We start from the raw sequence: 5,127 nt of genomic DNA on the forward strand, positions 1-5,127 counted from the left end.
ACAGACACCAGGGGGTGAGGGCATGAGTGGGAGGAGGGCACTGGGGGGATAAGGACACATATGTAATACCTTAATCAATAAAGAAAAAAAAATACTTTATTGCTGCCCAGCCGGCATGGCTCAGTGTTTGAGCATCGACCTATAAACCGGAGATCAGGGTTTGATTCTCGGTCAAGGCCCATGTCTGGGTTGCAGGCTCGATCCCCAGTGTGGGGCGTGCAAGAGGCAGCTGATCAATGATTCTCTCTCATCATTGATATTTCTATCAATCTCTCCTCTCTTCTGAAATCAATAAAATATATTATAAATAAATGAAGTTTTCCTTAGAAAAAGAAAAAGCTCATATGTTAAATGAAAATAGTTCAGAAAATATTTAATCCTGAACTTGAAAAAAGTATACACTATATGTCATTTTTGTCAATTTAATATATAAATGCAACTATAAAACTAAGACAATATTTCAAAATACCATCAGCTATTAATGCTGAATGACATGACACAATTTATTTTCATTTTCTTCCATTTCCTAAATTGTCAATTGACTAGAGCAAGCATGTCAAACTCAAAGGCTAACACGGGCCAAATAAACAAGGTTGAAGTTTATGTGGGCCACAAAAAAAATGAAAGCTTCAATTTTCATAGAAACGTAGGTTTATTTCGATAGAGACACGCTGAATACAAAGGGCTGAAATAAATGAGTCATTGTTCACATAAAATAATAGAACATTTTAATAAAAATTATTTTTTGAACATTAACTTACCAGACACCGAATAACTGCACAAATTAATAAGCGTCACGCAAATAAACCTATTTTTCTTGTTCTCTGAAAGCGAAATATTTCCTGTTGGGCACACCAAACAAGTCAGTAAAGACTAATGACGTGGCAATGGGCTGCTAAAATATTCGCTGCTAGTATTAGTGGAGAGAAATGGTGCGCCTGCGCGTAAGGCGCCTAAGGGAAATGAATGCAACACGATTATAGTCATCAGTCCTTAGCGAACGTTGTAGTTCATTATAAATAATTATGTATAACAGGATATGGTAAAAATTAAGTTACAAAAATTTTATTAAAACGTTTCTTACATACCGTTATATTGGCTGGGCCGCACAAATATTCATGATAGGCCGCATGTGGCCTGTGGGCCAAGGGTTTGACATGCTTGGACTAGAAGAACCGAATCCCACACCCTCCCCTCCAAACCAGGGACAAATGTAAGAAACGGTGGAGGCCGAATAACTGACCATCCTCTCGGACAAGAGTGGCAGTTCAATTTTATTTTCTGCTGTAACAAACAAGGAAGAACCCCATTCTCCCGCCATGGGGGAAACAGTCGTGTTGGAGATAGGAAGGGGCGATACAAACAATTAGGCCCCAGAAGGAAGTGGCAGCTTCTGTAGGAAGCCACGCCCCAGGGAAGGAAGCACTGCCTGGGGAGGGCCCCCAGGTTAGCCCTAGGCCCCCTTTTCCAGGGTGGGCTCAATGAAAAAACTTGCGGGCAAGGCCATCAGGGACAGCTGGTCAAGACAGGCGGTGATATGACTTCGGATTTCAAAAGGGTCTTCGCCGGTCAGTCGGCTGAATGAGGACAAAGAGAAAAGCCGGTTACAGGCGGTAGCTCTGAGCCGAGCTCTCTCGGCGCCCTCCGGGGATGACAGGCCCAGGACAACAGGGGTACCTCTGGGGACCAACCCTGGCCACCTGCCAACCCCCCCTCCCCCCCCGCCCCAACACACACACACACACACACACACACACACACACACACACACACGGCCCTCATTAGAACTAACACAGTTAGATGGTTGTCAGACACCGTGAGCTCCTTCACACCCGCCCCTTCCTGAGATTGGACGTGTGGCATCAGCAGCCGGCTGGCCATCTCTGCCTCCATGGTCGACGGGAAAGGCACCATGAGGTAGCTAGTGGAGACTCGGTTAAGGTCCCATCCAATACCCACTTTGCGGTTTCTCCTCGGGCCCCGTCTTAACCCCTTCCTGGTCTCTGAGGTGGCCCCCTCCGCCATCTAATCTGGCCCATCCCCCTCCGCCACCTCCGCGTCCCCGCTCCCCGTCCTCACACAGTCCCCCCGAGGCTGACCCCCCTCCTCCCCGTCCCATGGCCTCGCCCGGCCACTCCTCAGATAGGATACAACTGGAGCCGACGTCCTGCTGGCCTGCTGACGGTGGGCTCGTCGCGGCCATCCTGCCCTGGCCAGGCATCGGCGCCCAGCTCGGCAGTGACAAGTGCCAGCGCAATCTCTGTGGCTAGACTGTCGGAAGCGCTGGTCTCGCCGCTGTCGCCTCTCCCGGGGCCCTCGTGGCTTCTAGGGCCATCTTGGCTGCCAGGGTCTCCCGAAATGGCCCGGCCTGCCCCATCTTCCGCCACACGGCCTGCGCCTCCCCCCTCAGCCTCCATGGCCCCTCCGGGTGAAGGCTGAGAGCCCGATACGCCCCCCTGAGGTGACCTCTGAGGCGACGCGGTTCCCTCAGAAGCCCCGCCCCCTAGCGGGGGGGGGAGGGGGAACCCTGAGCGCCTGCGCATGCGCAAACCGGTCCTGCGCCATTTTCCCTCCCCCAGACCCGTCTTGGGAGGCCTCTGGCCACGTGGCTGTGCCGCTTTTCCCGCCAAGCCTGCCCTGCCCCCAAAGCTTGGGGGTGAGCCTCAAAACCTGAGCCCGTGCAGCCCAGCTTCCCTCAGGGGCGACCAGCTTGCTGACCGCCGGTCCCCTGTCATCGAGTTCTGGGAGTAAGTCAGGCGCCTCTGGACCGGGCCCAGCCTGCGCCTCTCTCTGGGCCCCACACGCCGAATCTGCGTGGGTTGGGTGGGGCCGAGCCCTGGAGGGATCCCCAGCAGGACTCACTCCTGGACCCTGCCTGCCCTTGGGGGACCCCCAGGCCAGTCCCTGCGGGAGCCGGGCTGGATGGCCTTGGTTTTTCAGCACCATTTCTCACTTGGGGCGCTGTCGCTCCGCGGGGCCTGGCCAGGGGAGGGGGGAGCGCCGCTGTGTGTGCTAGGGTCGCCACTGGCCCCACCACCTCTGTCCGGGGCTCCCGGGCTCCAGGCACACACACTGCCTTGTCTCCCCGTGACAGGCTTGGGCCCGGGCCCCACCCAGGTGCTCAGGAGGCACCCGCCGGACACGAGGGCCGCAGGAGCGGGAGCACCAGCCCCGGGACAGCTCCCAGCGGCTCCGCCCTCTGCTCACACAGCCCTCGTGGGCTCTGCCTCCCCAGGAACAAAGTCCTGCGGCTCTCCAGGGGACTGGAGGTGCCAGGCGCCCTCAACTGGGAGGTGACCCTGTGTCTGATGGCCTGCTGGGTGCTGGTCTACTTCTGTGTCTGGAAGGGGGTCAAGTCAACAGGAAAGGTACAGCTGGAGGCGGGCAGGGCTGGGGGTGATGGCAGGGCTGGCGGGTAGCACTGCCTAGGGGGGGGGGTCTCTGCCAGGTACCACTGTTGCAACAGGAGGTGACTGGGGCAGGGCCTCGGCCTGAGGAGGGGGCAGGTACTTCCGTCCAGGCCACGTGATCCCCACCCCACCCTCCAAATCCAGGTCCAGCAGCCTTCCCCCTTGAGGGGGGGAAGCCCAGACAGCAGCTGTCCTTCCCCTGTGTTGGGCATCCCCGCCCCTCTCTCCTTCCTCGTTCCTCTCTATTCCTCACTCATCACCTGAGTCTCTTTGGACAGTCTGGGTGGACCGGCTCTCTTGCCTGCCTGTCTGGCCCAGGGTCGAGTCTAGACACATGCCTTCCCCAGAAGCTCGCTGTCAGTTCGGGAGACGAATGTGTGAACAGGCGCATAATAAGACAGTGTGCCGAGGGCTGTGGGACATGGCCAGGTCCCTGGAGGGCTGGCTCGCTCCCCAGCAGGGTCTGAAGAGCAGCCGCGTCCCAAGCTGGCGGTCCCACTTGGATGGAAGGCAGAGGCCTTTGCCGTCTGTCTCCCTCTTGCCCGTCTCTGGCTGGCCCGCTTCTAATCCCAGCGACCGAGGACCCTGCCTCTCTGCAGAGGATGACCTGGACCTGCCCCCAGGCTGCTGTCCCACTCTCTGCCCTCCCTCTGCGGCCGACCTGCGCTTGCCATGGGGCTGCTAATGCCCAGCCAAGCACCTGGCTTCCTTTGGAAGGAGCCATGGCTCTGGGGAGTTTAGGGGGGGGGCTGCTGGCTGGCCTCATTCCTCACCTCTGAACACACTGTCCAGGGATGGGGGACCGTGGCCTGCCCGGCTCAGGCTGCTCAGGCCAGGAGCCTCTGAGGGGGAGGTGGGTGCTGCTGGGCCCCTCTGAGCAGCATGGCCCCCAGATCGTGTACTTCACCGCTACGTTCCCCTACGTGGTCCTTGTGGTGCTGCTGGTACGTGGAGTGCTGCTGCCTGGCGCCTTGGATGGCATCATCTACTATCTCAAGCCTGACTGGTCGAAGCTGGGGTCCCCTCAGGTGAGGTGGAGGTAGTGGGAGGGAGACCAGGGGTCCAGCCCAACAAGGCCCCTTACACCTACTCTGCCTTGGTCCATGTCCAGGTTTGGATAGATGCTTCCTCACAGCGTGATGGCTGGGTTCCCAGGGTACATATCCCCAGAGAGAGCCGGGAGAAGCTGTGTCTCCCGTATGGTCCAGGCTCAGACATCATGGTGTACGATTGCAAGGCAGTCACTGTGCAGTCCTCCCCCAGCTTCTAGAGGAGTTGACATAGACTCCACCTCCTAGTGGGGAGTGACCCGATTTTGGAAGAGCAAGTGGGGCAGCAGGTATCTTTGTGACCATTGTCCCAGCATGCAATGTACTCCAGTTGGGTTCACTATAGGCTGAGACCAGTGTAAGCACAGAACCAGCTCAAATTGGTCCTGTCCTGTGTCTAACAAGAACCAAAGTTTAAACCTTGGATACACCACTGAAGAGTAACACTTTCACCCGGCCAGCATGGCTCAGTGGTTGAGCATCATTCCGTGAACCAGGAGGTCATGGTTCCATTCCTGATCAGGGCATTGGCCCGGGTTGTGGGCTCGATCCCCAGTGTGGGACGTGCAGGAGGCAGCCGATCCATGATTCTCTCTCATCATCGATGCCTCCCTCTCTATTTCTCTCTATCTCTCTCTCTCTCCTCTCCCTCCTTCTCTGAAATCAAT

The 5,127-nt window shown here is 56.7% G+C and overlaps 1 long non-coding RNA gene across 1 annotated transcript; it reads left to right on the forward strand.

Annotated features, from left to right (window-relative positions):
* Window positions 1-2,703: 2,703 nt before the first annotated feature.
* On the forward strand, window positions 2,704-4,434 carry LOC129148531 (uncharacterized). The gene is made up of 3 exons (XR_008555495.1): window positions 2,704-2,747; window positions 3,236-3,368; window positions 4,304-4,434. It is a non-coding gene; the product is annotated as an uncharacterized LOC129148531 (long non-coding RNA).
* The last annotated feature ends 693 nt before the right edge of the window (window positions 4,435-5,127 follow it).

Source organism: Eptesicus fuscus, chromosome 1 (assembly GCF_027574615.1).
Source record: "Eptesicus fuscus isolate TK198812 chromosome 1, DD_ASM_mEF_20220401, whole genome shotgun sequence".
Taxonomy (NCBI): Eukaryota; Metazoa; Chordata; class Mammalia; order Chiroptera; family Vespertilionidae; genus Eptesicus; species Eptesicus fuscus.